This window comes from Callorhinus ursinus, unplaced genomic scaffold, assembly GCF_003265705.2.
Source record: "Callorhinus ursinus isolate GAN/ISIS: 27379988/994484 unplaced genomic scaffold, GSC_fseal_2.0 scaffold94, whole genome shotgun sequence".
NCBI classification, from domain to species: Eukaryota; Metazoa; Chordata; class Mammalia; order Carnivora; family Otariidae; genus Callorhinus; species Callorhinus ursinus.
Window position 1 is genome coordinate 104,462 of NW_027397156.1, and position 15,270 is coordinate 119,731.

A 15,270-nucleotide genomic window follows, 5' to 3' on the forward strand; every position below is an offset into this window, starting at 1 on the left:
AGGCTAGTGGCAGCTCCCTGGGGGCTCTGTGAGGTTGCCCTACATTCTGGGGCCTGGGTCCTCATTACTCTTAATCTCCAAGCACTACTTAGTCTCTCAAAGCTGCCGCAATGGCACAGACTTGGTTCCAAGTTGGGTTTTGATGAAAAAGGAAGTGGATGACAGCGAGGGTAGGGAGGGGGGTTTCCTTAGAGGCAAACCTGGGAGGAGGCATTCTTTATGCCAACCAATACATTATTCCAGTCAATACAGTGTTGGGATAAGGAAAAAGTGTTTTTCAGTTTTGCTTTTGCCCAGTGCCTTAATAGTCAAGAAAGGCTTCTGGACGTTAATAGGAGCAAAATGCCTGGGCATGTTTGGTCTAGGACAGTCCTCGTTCTTCACTGTGGATCAGAATCACCTGGAGAACTTGTTAAAATACAGATTTCTGGGCTGCAAACCCTGGAGTTACTGATTCAGGTCTGAGAAGGATCCCAGGCATGTGCATTTCTATCAAGCTCCCACTAATGCCGATGCTCAGGGGTCAGGACACCACACTTTGAATAGCATTGGCCTGGAGCTCAGTGAGGACTCCTATTGTCATTTACATCCAGTGCAGCGAGCACTGTGCAAGTAATAAGCTGGGGACTGTCGAGCTTATAGGGAGCAGTCCACGCAATAGATGTGTGAGTAGCTAGATCTCCAAGGAAACAAGGACAGTCCCTTCTGCCACTGTTAGTCAATGAGCTTCCTACTGGCTAATTACCATGTTTGAGGGAAGCATCCAGGTTCCTGCGGGGAGCTTCTGGCCAGCAGGGGGCGCCGGGACTGCTTCTTCACCGGCCGGAGGTTCTGAGAAGAGGAAAAGTACTAAGAGTGAGCAAAACAGGAGCCACAGCACAGCCTTGCGATCCTGATGGGCATGGACATCATTGGGAACTCGGGCTTGGCGGGACGGGGTGGGGGGCGGGGGTGGGTTGCTTTTCAAGTTGTTTGGTTTCCCTCCGCTGTCTCAAAGCTCATTCAATGGTGACCCCGTTAGGCAAGAGGGGGCAGGTGACAGGAGATGATCACTACCCCTGTTTTGTAGCCTGAGAAGAGAAGAGACAGAAAGGGGCTTGTGCAAGGTGACAGTAGGGGAGGGCTGGGCTGACTGGACCAAAATATCTCCTGCCCAGGTGTGCTGTGGAAGGGGTGCAGGCCTGGGGTGGCTGGCCAGCTCTGAGGTCTCTGTCGACCCCAACAAACAGCCATGATCCTGATCAGACTGTGCTCCTTGGGGTGGGGAAGGCAAAGGAATTCTTTAGGGGGAAAGAGACTAAGTAAGGCAGTCCTCAAGGTGAACACACAAAATGACAAAAAGGGTATCTACCTGCCCTGCCCTTGCAAAGAAGTGTGTCCAGGAGCTGTCATGTGTCCCCTCTTTGTGCCCTGTGAGCCAGTGTCATCTGGGGACTCCTGAGCTCTGAGCAGCACCGCAAGCAGGCAGGCAGCGAAGCAAACACAGTGCGCACTGTCTGGAAGCTTGCCACAGGACATTTCCACGGCATCCCTGCCTTTTCCCCACTCAGTAAGCCCTCTTCTCCCCACTGGGCGGGGGCATTGGAGAGAGCTGAATCTTCCACAGATTTTTTGGAAGGGATTTGCCTTTCAGCTGCCAAAAGCCCCTTTCTTTCCTTTCTTGGTATGAAAGTGGTTACCTTGTGATTTTGGAGAAAGATACGAGGCCAGGTAACATCGAAACAGGTGAGATCGTTGGTGCACAGCATATGTATTTTGAACCCTAATTCATTTAAGGGACAAGTTTCTGTGTGTGTGTGTAAGTGTGTCCCTTTGTGTGCACGTGGAATTGCAACCTCTATGGCAAATTATGGTAACAAAACACAGGCAGTAAACATTTAGTTTGGGGACTTGGTGTATTATTTCCTGGATCCACCCATACTTCCCCTAGGGGATCCTTCCGTTGTCCCCAGTAATTCTCGAATTAGCTTATGAACATTTTCCTGACCCTTTGACGAACACATGCAAATCCCATGTTCAGATAGAGCCCCACCCTTACAACTAAGTGGAGGGACCGGAAGCCTTTCTCCTCAGGCTGTTGCCTGATTTTTCTCCATCTCACTGTGATGGCTTTTGGCACTAGCAAATGAGCCAGAGTCCTTTTTTTATAGATCTAAATGAAAAGGGGCGTGCGTGTGTGTGTGTGTGTGTGTGTGTGTGTGTGTGTGTGGAGTTCCCACCTTGACCACATTTCGTAAAGTGTTTTTAAGTAAGCAAAACCATGTCTCCATGCTGTTCTGTCCCACATAGCTCTCTTTCCTGCCAGCCACTGAAAGGGATCTTAAACAAGAGCCCATGGGGTTCCCCCACTGCACTGATGTTCTGATAAAATTCTGACTTTCTTAGTGACAACTTCCAGAAAAGGCTTTATCCCTTGTTGGGTGCAAAAGCAGTAGCTCTTCAAGACAGAGCACCTGCCTTGAACCCTTAGCCATTCTGCAGCTGTTTGGATGGCAGGAATTTTCAACATCTGATCTTAGCCTGATGTATCCATATCCCTGAACTCGTGTCTTTGGGACACTGCAGGGCCTGCCCCCAGCTCCTCTCTGCTACTCTGCACAGCACCCATTGCCGACTCGGGCTCTGCAGCTTCCTTCTGCTGTCTTGAATGTTGCCTGGTTGCTGGGACCAGGAAGGGGTCCAAGAACCAAAAGTCAGGGGCTGCAGGGCAGTGTGTGCTATAGATTAACATGCTGGTCCTTTCCCAGTCCTTATAGAATCCCCATCCTCCCTCCCCCCCCCCCCCCCACCCTCCCCCCCTCTTTAACTGACCCGGAACATCAGAAGCAGGAAAGTCACTGCTCCAACTGAATTTTGCTGCAGTTTCTTTTTTTCCTCCCCTAGATGCTGAGAGCTATTTTTAGCCAGGGATTTTTTTTTCCTTTTTTCTTTTTTCTTCTTTTTTCTTTTTTTTTGCAGGGGATCCACAGCCTATTTTTAAAGCCCTTACGGAAGACAAATCATCGTGTTTCTCATAAGGATTTTGGCGTTAGGTGGGAGAGGCCACGGCAATGGGGGCCAGGGGTCTTCCTGAAGAGGAGAGGGGAGTCAGGAAAAGCCTAAGGGAGGTTGGCAAAAGCTGGACCCCAGGCAAAGGAAGAAGGGCTACATCTTTATGCTGGGGAGCCTCCCATGAAGACCCACCATGCTCCTCCCTCCAATAGCCCAGGGCTTTGGGCCCCGAGCAGCCTGACTCGCATCCCAGCAGCTGCAATGACATTGCCCTCAAATGTGGTGGCAGTTGGTTTAATTTACCACATTTTTCTCTTCTTTTGCCACATTTCTACACTTAGCTCTCTCCCCACCTCCCCTCCAGTGGCACCACCTTGTAGAGGAGAGCTGCATTGTGGGAGGTTTTGCACAATGGATTGGGCACAAAGTCAGCCTTAGGAGAGGATGGGGGACCCAGGTATGCCATGGACAGTGGCCAGGGGTAGATGGGCTCTGCATGTGGCAGGAAGGCAGGTGGGCAGAGCCCTGGGGGTCACAGGCTCTGCAGGAGGAAGAGAGGAAGGAGGAAACCGAGGCCTCAGAGGGCAGGGCTGCTTCTGGGAAAGCTTGGGAGTTGGTTGGGACTGACTTCGGCAGAGATGCTAATGGGGCGGTGTGCTGTGTGTCCTTCAGAGGCTCCTTTAGATCTTGCTTTTCCCCCTTCTATTCCTGGGCACTTACCCATTTGCTCCAGGGCCCCCAGCAGGAAGGGGAAGGGGCCAGATCTCTGAGTGCCCCTGAAAAGACCCCCAGCTCCCCACCCTCATATCTCCCCACCACTACCTGAGACTCAGCCGATCCCACTGTGACCTGTTTGCCTGTTATGTCAGGCTCCGTGTGAGCCCGGGGTTCTGGGACACCCCTCTTTCTGGACTCTCATTCCATGACACTCAGGGGACCCTTCCCTGCTACTCTACTTAAAATTGGCATCTTCCCTCCCAGATCTCTCTAATGCCCACCCCCCGCCCCCACTTGCTTAATGTTTGGGTTTTCACTCTCTAAATGTATATCTTATCCTCTCTGGTTTATTATCCGTTCCCTAAGTTCCATGAGGATAGGGATATCACTTCTTTTGTTCACAACAAATCCTTCAGTGCCTAGACCAGTGTTAGCACATTTTAAGCACTGAACATATATGTTTTTTTTTAAAAAGATTTTATTTATTTATTTGAGAGAGAGAGCACATGAGAGGGGGGAGGGTCAGAGGGAGAAGCAGACTCCTCGCTGAGCAGGGAGCCCGATGCGGGACTCGATCCCGGGACTCCAGGATCATGACCTGAGCCGAAGGCAGTCGCCCAACCAACTGAGCCACCCAGGCGCCCTGAACATATATATTTGTTGAATGAATTAATAAAAAGAGCAAAATGTGCTGTGGGAAAATCATCCATGGGAGGCCTTCTCTCTGACCCTCCCAGTATGCTCTCCAGGTCAGCAGAGTGTTCAGGGAGGGGATGGGGTAAAAATAGTAGCCCCCATCCCCCAACACACACACACACACACACACACACACAGACACACAGACACACAGACACACACACACACAGATCAGTTTAGGCCCCAGAATAACAAGCCACTCAGAACCTTAGCAGGAAGAGGCCAAAGACATCATTAGATCTAAGCCTCTCATTTGTGCAGAAGAGTTAACAAAAGCCCAGAGAGGTACAGTAACCTGCCTAGAATCACACAGCCAACTAGTGGCAGAGAGTGGAACCTGGGTACCCTATTCCCAGGCTAGAATTCCAGCAGTCCCAGTGGCCATTGACCATTCTTTGGCTAGAAATGTGGAGTAAACATTACATTCTTTCCCAGGCCAAGGAGGTAAGTGCCTTTCTGATCCATGGGGAAGAATTTCCCTCAAACTTGGGGCAAACCAATCAGTAAACCAGAGTCCATAGGCTCTTGGCCGGCTGGAGGGCTCAGGCAGGCTGTGGAAAAAATCTGCTTGTGAAGTCGTCTGCTCTCAGCAGGACCCAAACTATGAGCTGTAAAGAAATCATATCAGCAGAGATATACTCTGCTTCCAGGAGGTGATCAAGGGCTGCGTCAGCCTCATCCCCAGTGGCGTCCGAGTCCCCACCAAGGGGAGTTTCTGGGGCATTAGGTAGGGGATGGCAAACTCTGTACTTTCCACACCTGGAGTGGTCCATGTGGACGTCACCAAGCCATCAGCAGGAGGACAAGTCAGTGAGGTGCCTCTGATTCTGGAACAACAGTCTGTCAGCCAGCTCACTCATCAGTAACACTGATTCCCACCTGGCCCAGAATCCCATTACCCTGGAGAAACAGAGATACATCCCTGAGCTCAGGGACTAAGTGTCTCATGGGGAGGCAAGAAATATTTCTTCCTGTCCGACCCCCAGACCCAGGAACTATGATAACATATGTGAATCTGCAAGTACAAATTGAAATGATGACAACCATGTAACTAGAGAATGAGGAAACCAGGTCATGAAGCAATGGTATTAATCAAAAATAAAAGTGAGTTCATGTGTGTGTAAGTGTGTGCACTAGATATTTTCATATACAAGTTACACCCAAACAGACTTAGGGCAACTGAATTCATTACGTTATCATGTTTACAATGTGCCAAGTACTTTTCACACCCCTTTATGCTGCATGTCTTCACAATATACCTCTGAGATGAGCAGGTCAAGGATTTATGGTCTGTGTCTATGGTTAAGGAAACAGAGGGGCAGAGAAGTGAAGTCCTAGGTCCGAAGTCTCTCCCACAGGGAAGTGGCAGAGCTAGAACTTGAAACCAACGCTAGCGGACGACAAATGCTGGGGGGTGTTAATCAGGGCTGGCTTCAGGGAAGTGGCTCCGAGCCCAGCTTAGAGGGAGGGAACTGCCTCTCTGGCCATGGAACATGTCAGCCTGGCCAGGGCCCGCCTCAGGCTGGTAAGAACCTTGTCACCCCAAGGAGTGCCCGGTGCAGCAGGGCTGCTCCATTGAGCCCTCCCTTGAGGCTCCTTCTCTGAGACCCCCTGTCTGCTCATCCCCGCCAGTGCATGTGTGTTAGGGGAGTTGTGGAGATAGCAGCGCTGCTCACAGCATGAGGTGGGTAGTGAGTTCCAAGACCCTGAGGAGTGAGAAGGCTCCATAGTCAACACTGGTGTCTTAGGCTCGGAGTCCCAGAGCGCCTGTGGGAGAATGGAAAACAACCGACCTTCCTGGCCACTGCCTCCTCACTCACGCCGCTCCACTGTCTGTGCAGGGAGCTGTGTGGGGGCCTCCTAAGAGCTATGTCCACATCCTAACCCTTGGAACCTGCAAGTGTGACTTGTTTGGGAAAAGGATCTTTGCAGATGTAATGAAGTTAACGATCTCATGATGCAATCATCCTGGATTATCTGCATGGGCCCTAAATCTGGTGGTAAATATTCCTACCATAGACACACAGAGGAGAGAAGAGAGGAGGAGAAAGCCACGTGAAGCTGGAGGCACCAGAAGCTGGGAGAGGCAAGGAAGGACTCACCCTCGAGCCTTTGTAGGGATCACGGCCTTGCCAACACTTTGAGTTCAGAATTTGGACCTCCAGAAATGGGAGAGGGTAAGTTTCTGTAGTTCAGCCCCTCCCCTTTCCAGACTCAGCATGGGGGCTTGATTCTCCAGGCACCTCTCCTGATTAGGATCTCCTCTTTATGTCAACCCCTGAGCTTATCCCTGTGGTGACATCTGTCATTCGAATCAAATGCCCCTCATCAGTTTGTCTCCCCCTGAATCTCAGTCTGAGGGCAGGGAAATTTCCAGTTGATTACCTTGTCCTTCATATCTTCATGGGATCCAGTCCCAAGCAGGTGCCTAGGGCAGAGGACACCTCGGTGCGTCAGTATGTGTGAGCACATTAGGCCAGAGGTCAGATGGGGGGGCGGTTCACTGTGGGAGGGAGACTTATTGGAGGAAGTGGGATTGAGTCAGGCCCTAAAAAACAATAGGGGAGGGGTGCCTGGGTGGCTCAGTCATTAAACGTCTGCCTTCGGCTCAGGTCAAGATCCCAGGGTCCTGAGATTGAGCCCCGTGTTGGGCTCCCTGCTCAGCGGGAAGCCTGCTTCTCCCTCTCCCACTCCCCCTGCTTATGTTCCCTCTTTCGCTGTGTCTCTCTCTGCCAAATAAATAAATAAAATCTTAAAAAAAAACAATAGGGGAAAGGAGAGTATTCCACATGGGGGGCAGCATGGGCTAATACACTGCAGCGAGGCTGAGCGTTGTCCCATGGGGTGCTGGGCTGTCAGGGGCTAGGAGACCTCTGCAAGACCACCAGACTGAACACCAGCTCTTAGTTTGGACCCTGGGTGCTTGAATCCCACACTGTCCTGAGGGATGGGCATCAGGATTGCCCTCACTCAAAGAAAAGAGAACAGAGTCACGTTCCCCAGAGGCTCACCATTAAGAAGAGGGGAGGGGCTGGAATGCTGACCCCGACAATCTGGGTCCGGAACTACTATGCCATTCCGTTTCCCTCTGGATGACGATGATTATGGCGGTGGTCGAGATGCAGCAACACTTACTGAGCACGTTGGGTATGCCAGATGCCACTCAAAGCACTCAGCATGTTTGAACCAAATCAATCCTCACAATTGCCCTAGAGGTAGGTTCTCTTGTAAAGGAGGAAACAAGATGCAGATTGCGCAGGGGAAGTACTCAGGCAAACTGCCCTCTGTTAGTAAGGTGGGGGGTGGGTCGGTGGGGGGCTGTGGGAATAAGCACAGTCCTATTTTCCTAGGTTAGGGCAGGTGACCAACCTCCATATATATCAGGTCAGGGTTGGAGTCAAAAGCTTGCATTTCCTGGGCCCTGCCTCTATGGGTTCTAGGAGGAAACTCAGGTCCACCAAGATTCTTCCCACGTGGTGCTGAGCATCCCCAAAGTGCCACCTGTGCTATTGAATTTGTCCTGGTAGCAAGTGCTTGGTTCCCACTGGTTACCTTTCCTGCTACCGGTGTCCCTGATCATGAGGCCCCCTCCTGATGATTCCTTCATTCCTCTCCAGCTTCTGGTGCAGCTTCCATCCCTTGCCTTAAAGTGTTCCCAAAGTGACCTGCATAGGAGAGCAGACCTCACCAGCCCAGGCTGCTCTGTGCTGCCCTGTCTCAGAGATTTCACTGAAACAGTTTCTACTCTCATCCTGCTTCTCAGTCCCGTTCCCACTCCCCACCCCCATCCCCCACCAGCCAGAATACGGTGCCAGTCCCAGGCCTGGGCGATCTGAGGGACACACACAGGACTGTACTCTCCCCGCTCCCTTCTGATGGAAAGTGTCCATCTAGATGGAAAGTGCCTGGTCTCTGGAGTCGCCTCATTCCCAACACGCATGGGTTTCTCAGGACAATTGCCTGCTCTGTTAGATTCTCCTCAATAGTCCTTCAGATATGTGCACATGGGTCTGAATATATGATGCACAAGTTTCTGTTCTCTAGCTGATGTTTTGAGATGAATCAGATGGGGAGGGACCAGCAAGCTAGGGAGGTTGAACACTATGTGCCTGGCCACAGGGGTCATTAAAGACTACAGTACCGTCGCATTAGAACACAGATAGCATTTTCTAACTGTTTTAAGACATTTATTCTCCCTGGGTCATCCTCGCCCCCTTCAAGTCTCTAGTGACAAGCCTCCAGATTTCCAAGGCACTTCTGTTGCTTTGGCAAGTTCTGGAGCAGAGCTGCCCCAGCTTCTGGGTGGAAGATGTACCAGCTTCCAGGAAGGAGGTACTGTTAGCAAAGTGCTTTGGCAGGGCTGATAGAGGCTGTGCAGGGTGGAAGGCTGAGGCCAAATCTCCTTTATAAGAAACTACTCCCCCTGTTTCTGTGTGTTTTAAGTATGGTTTTCTCATTTGTCTGTGAGGTTGTTTATCTGACTTAGTGTTGGGGTTTAAAAGAGACTGAGCAAGTCAGGACTGGTAACTCAGTCCTAGGAGTTTTCAGTGTCTGTCCTTGTATGGCAGGGATGGGGTAGAGGGCACTGACGTGTTTCCTGAGATTCTCCTGGTCCAAAGAGAGTCCAACTAAGGACAGAAGAACACAGAAGAATGCATGGGCAGAGACTTACTTAAAGTCCAGGATGCTGCCTGTGAGGTTAATAATGGTGATATAGGTGATCTGATGATGATGTGTGGTGATGGTGATGATGATGACGATACCAGCTAACGCTTCTTGAACTCGAACTCTGGACCTGGCACTGTGCTAATCCCTTGACATGCAACAGCCCATTTAATCCTCACAGCAACCCTATGAGATAGGTACTGCTATTATTTTCGTTTTGCAGATAAGGAACTAAGGCTCAGTGAGGTTAAGTAATTTGCTGGAGGTAACATAGCAGGTAAGTGGTGGAATTGAGCCTCCCATGCAGGAAGCCTGCCTCCAAAGCCCTATCCCTGAGGTGATGCCTTCTATCATGTCTTTTCAGTCCCTGGTTGCCCCTCATGCATTCCAGATCTTTAACCCATGTAACAGGCTCCACTCCCCATCCAAAAGTGAAGGTGCTGTTACTCAATAAAGGGACACAGTGAGTAGACAATAACCTGCAGAAAACAACCAGAGTTTGTGGCTGGGGGGTAGGGGTGTGGGCTGGAGTGGGAGGAAAGGAAACTAAAGAGGTAGATTGGGTAAGATAATAAAGGTTTTGACTATTTCTTGGAGGCAATAGGGAGTCATCAAAGGTTTTTGAACAGAGAAATGGCAAGATCAAATTTGTATTTTGGATGCCACTTGCAGTGATTAGGGTTCGGGTGGGGCCATCTTATCCATATTCCTACAAACCACACTACCAGGAAGGCCCTTGCTTCCACCCACTTTGAAGGTAGGAAGCAAGGGTCTTTCCCTCCATTTTGCAGAGATGGAAGCTGAGGCTTGTAAATTCCGTGCCATTTTGGCTTCCCTTAGTGCTCAGAGGTGAGGGAACATACCATGCAATCAGTGGGTATTGGTAAGTGTTTAACAACTGAACCTTTAAGGGGAAAACACTCTTATTTGGAGCATTTGCAAGTTCCTTTGGTATAAATACCCCACCCTAGCCAACTTCAAGCTACATACCAATGTGTTATTAACAGGGCTGCAGAATTCTTGAAAATGTAACAATTGGTTCTAGCAAGCTAGCAGGAGCTGACTCCAACACACCTCTCATGCAACCTAGTGTCCTCCCCTGGCTTGAATTCATGCAGACATGGAGGGAGCTCTAAGCCAGTGCTGATAAGAGAGACAAAGTAACTTGCCCAGGCCAACTTAGAGACTCAGGAATGTAGTGAGGGATGGAAACTGGCATCTTAGCTCCCAGGCCACGTGTTTGTGTAGACTCTATTTAGGAAGACAAAATTTGATCTCTGCCTGGATCTCTTTCAGAAGAGATTTTACATTCAGTGGTGGCAAAATTTTCCTCTCTCTTCCAGGACATGTGTCATAATCTCCTACCGGAACTAGAAAGATAATGTCATGGAGTATTTTTAATAGTGAGTACAAATCCCCTACAGTGATGGATGAAGTTTGAGAACTTAAGTCCATAAATCATTTTCCAGTTTCCTTAGTGCCTCTATGGCCCTGGCATTCATCTGATCATTTGTTCATCTGACATAAACTGAGGGCTCAAGCATGGAGATTTTGGACAACAGATGAGAAGGGTTGCCGGTTGGGTACTGATAAGACAGAGGTCAGAGGTCAGAGGCAGGAGCAGGCAGTAGATCATGAGTCCTGGCGTATGAGATGTAAGTTAAGAAGTAATCTGCCACTAGGGTTTTGAGACCCAACAGGGGAGGTCCTCAGGGCCAGTAGGTAAAGAGGGAGGTACTCAGCAACAGTGAGCAGAGAACATGGATCACAGAAACTTGACCTTGAAGCATGAGACTGACCCAGCCATTGGGTTCTTACTTCTTGTTGGGACAAGAGATAATGCCAAGTAGGAGATTTCCCTAAGGCGCACTAGGGAAGAGGAAACAAATTAACACTTGTAGAGAGACCCTGGGATATATCGAGGTCTGTGTGTGTGAGCATATATTTTCTCAAGTCCTAGTGGCAAGGAGAGACCGTCATGTGATAAGTGGTATTATTTCATCATTGTTTGAGAAAACAAATGCTCAGAGAGGTTAAGTGATTTGCCCATGTTCACACAGCTGGTAAATGATACAGCCAGGGGTCGGGGATGAGAGGGTAGCAGCTGAATACAGATTCAGAAAAATTGGCAGGCAGTTGGGATCTGATAGAAATGGACTCAGTTGGGTGTCTGCCTGCAATTGCCGGGCAGTATGGCAGCGGATGGCTGGGTAGAGGGATGGGAGAAGGACAGTGATATTTCTGGTTCCCCCATACTACCGGGAGCAAGGTGTTCACTGCCCTGTCCGTGTGTCCTCCCTGGAGGAAGTGCTCGGAGGATTTACACAAGGGTACATTTCTGGCATGCCGAGAGGGAGTCAAACTCTAAACGGAGACCATGCCCCCAGCTTGGCAGATGCCTGAGAGTAAGGCGCTTGCTGACATGTTGATGGAGAACAGGGACTTCTTGTTTACCCAGCTCACCATCTGGATGCGCAAGGCAATGTCCAAGGAAATAGCTGTAACTAAAAGCTCAGAGGCTGCCTCCCTGGCTTCCTTCGCGCATGCTCCAGAGTGCTTCGGCTGCTTCTTGGCCAGGTACGCAGTGTGGGTGGTGGGCCAGGGCAGGGCAGGGCCTGGGCACTGCCTGCCCTGCAGATGCAGGGGCGGCGTGAAGACTAGGCTGCAGGAGCTGGGGAAAGGGGTGACTGCAAATGTTTGGAGCAGAGAGGTTAAGAACCATTCTCCCTGAGGGAATAGAAGAGTGAAAAGGCCTTTTTTGTCAAAAGAGGGATTGGGATCAGACAAATGGGAGAGCTTCCTAACTGGTGAGAAAAAGTCCATGGGTTAAGTAGGCCATTTGGTGAAATTCTTTTGGTACGGGTGGCAGGAAAGGATGGGGTGGAAATGGTGCTGCGTCAGGGGGTGAGTAGCTCCCAAACTATACCCTACAGTTTGACAGGTGGATCCATCCCACTAGATACAGCTGAGAAAACTAGGAAGATTTGAATCCCTGAATCCTTTGAGGGGTTGTAAGTATGAAAATAGTTCAACAATTCCCTTGACCCATTCTTGCTCACAAAGGAACACAATCATCTGGAAAATCCAGAAATGTGAGCAAACCCCACATTGTATTCACTGGACTTGGGGATGCCTTCCTTATTACTTTGGCAGAGCTAGTTTGAAAAATTACTTGGGTTGGTCAAGATAGACCTATACCAAACAATGACCAAAAAACCTCAGTGGCTTGGGTGTCTGGGTGGCTCAGTCGGTTAAGTGTCTGATTCTTGATTTCAGCTCAGGTCATGATCGTAGGGTCATGAGATAGAGCCCCACATCGGGGTCCACTCTGGGTATGGAGTCTGCTTAAAATTCTCTCTCTCCCCCTCTCTCTGCCCCTCCCCTGACTCGTGCACTCTCTCTCTCTCTCAGAAAACAAAACAACAAAACAAAACAACCCAAAATACCTTCAGTGGCTTAATACAATAAAGTGCATATCTCACTCACGTCACACTTCCAAGTGAGTTGGTGAAAGGGGAGGGCAGGTAGGAGGCTCTGTTCCATGTCATCCAGGGTCCCAAGCCCTGCCACTCCCTAGACCTCATGGTTCTCCACGGCTTGTACCTGGAAGGCACGGGATGGAGAGGAGGAAGAAGGAGTAGGAGTACATAGAAGATTTTTAGAGCCCAGTCCTAGAAGCGGCATAAATCATTCTTGTCAATACTCCATTGCCCAGAATGAGACACATGGCCCCATCTGCCTGCAAGCGAGACTGGGAAAGGAAGTACCCAGGAGGACAGAGAAACTAGATTTGGATTTGGTGAACTCACAGCAGTGTCCCTGGCACACATTTCCTGAGATTTCCGGGAGTATCCTACATGTTAAAGGAGTTGGTTGCAATGAGCGGTCTCTATGATTTCTCTTACAGATATTGGCTGAAATAAGCATCTTCTGACTAACTCAGAACTGTTCTAAAAAGGTGGCAGTGTGCTGGGGCTTTCTCAAGCCCTGAAGCTGGGCTCTCAGCCCTGTGTTGCAGAGCCACCTGTTGCTGGTGGCAGCTCCCTGCTCAGCTGTCGGAAATGGTTGTAAATCTGGGACTACACAGAAACTCAACCTTTGCAGGGGGACTCCACCATGTTTCACTTCTATTTTGCTTGTCCTAGTGATGCAGGCATCAGAACTGGGGACTTTCAGGACCTGGAATGCAAGGATATATGAGTTTTGTTGGCTTCCTAGGACATTTGAGTTGGTTGGTATTTTGCAAGGTGTCAGGTCTAAAATTGGGGAGTTTAAGGCAGCAGATTTCAATAGGCTTTGCTTCCCAATACTCCAATTTACCCAGGACATTCTGGCTTATCTAACGTGGATTTTCAGACACTTCTAGCAAACTCTACATAGAGAAGTTTATAGATGTGAAGGGAAAATGCCTCCAGCTACTTCTTCAGTTTATGGACAGAGTGAGCACCATCTTATTTTGCCCAGGACAGCTCTGGTTTACACCTACTGTCAAGGCATAATTATTACTTGCTTTTGCTCTCAAGTGTCCCAATAAGTCATATAGTCACCTGGCTTAGAGGAGGCTCAGTCCTGATGCTGATCAGATGCATCCTTGCCAGCCAGCCTGTGCACACAGCCTGATATCTAATGATGATGCAAGAGTTGGGCTTAGTTACTAATACCCTTGTCATTGTCTTTGTTCAGTTTATTAATCCTGTGACTTCCAGATTCTATAGGATCCTGATCTCCTTTCTGTCAGGTCTCAGAATTGTGGGCTTGTGTTAAGTGTTATTCATTAAACATTCAATAAAACAAAAAAACCAACTTGCCTAGGAGGTTAATAAAGCATGGATTATAAGTTCTAGCTTGCAGATGTGCAGTTTAGGACCATGAAGGTTAGTGACATTTCCAAGGTCATATGGAAACCAAACTCTAGTTCTGACCCAAGCATCCTGATGGGTGGTCCAAGCAAAATTCAACAGGAGAGCCAAAAATCAAACTAGCAACTGAAAAAGAATCTATGCTGTGATTAATTTCTAGATATCACTATGGCTTTCTGAACGTTCTCTCTGTATGATTCATTGTCACCAAAAAGCCTTGTTTGCATGGAGTAATGTATCTACGCCCTCAAAGCCACATATGTTCCCAGCTCTGAAGGTGACCAGTCAGCAAAATGCCCACAGAGCACCTCTCTGAAGGTAAGGAATAGCATCTGTGCTGCAGGAAGGAAGCATAAGACATGAACTCTTAATTAGTTGGACATCGATGAGTCTGGGGTTAGTGCCATTTGTTTGGGGGGAGGGTGACAAGCAATAGTGTATAATCCGATAGTAATTAAGGTTGACTCCAAACCTACGTGTTAATCACATTGAACTTTCCCCATCAGACACCAGGCACCTGTCTCGGTTATGGTGTTCTGTGTAGTTTGGATGAGTTGTCTGTAAACTTGATTGGGAATTGCAGATGTGAGCTCAGATCTCAGGCTGCACTTTCAGCAGTGAGGGCCTTCTTATAAAGTTCCTAAGGAACAAACACAAAGGAGGAACTGTAGAAGCAAAAGACAGACCCTGGGGCCCAGCAATCAATAATCCCCTGGTTCTTCTGCCTGAGTTCTTTGGGGTCTTAAGGATGTGGGTCTAAGCTGATTTCATGGAAACAGAGACTCCTTAGAATGGTAGGGGAACTTAGAGATCATTCAACAACTTCCAAGCATGATATATATTGATATATTTTATAACTGGTGGTATACAAGGAGATTGCAGGGGCTACATGGACTTCAAAAAATGTTTATTTACTACTTGTGTATTTAATTAAATGTGTCTTAGAAAGAAATATAATAACTGTCATATCAAACCCATTAGCCCACAAATAGTATTGATTAAAACAAGGTGGGTAGTAGGCAAAACAAAGTCAATGTGAAGAGAAATGTCAGTAATAAAATAGGCACACAAATGTGTCAAAAAATGTCAAAGTGACAGCAAATGAATGAAGTTTGGAAAAATCTGATCTGCCGTACTCTTGTTTTACAGATGATGAAACTGAGACCCAAATAGAAGAAATGGCTGATGCAGAACCAGAACTATGGTGTCCACAACTCCCTCCATGGATGCCACCTGCCTCGGAATGCTTCCCAGGGCCACTTCTCCATGAGTTCCACACTGGAGGCTGGTGCCTGCTCAGCATCCCTGGTCCCTAATTGGCAGAGCTCTTCCAGGAGAGCTG

The 15,270-nt window shown here is 48.8% G+C and overlaps 1 protein-coding gene across 1 annotated transcript in view; it reads left to right on the forward strand.

Moving 5' to 3' along the window:
- Positions 1–14,100, forward strand: part of KCNA6 (potassium voltage-gated channel subfamily A member 6) — a 65,571-nt gene extending 51,471 nt beyond the window's left edge. Inside the window, exon 3 of the mRNA XM_073888748.1 lies at positions 14,089–14,100. The gene's annotated coding sequence lies outside the window, so the exon portion shown is untranslated. The remainder of the gene's footprint in view (positions 1–14,088) is intronic.
- The last annotated feature ends 1,170 nt before the right edge of the window (positions 14,101–15,270 follow it).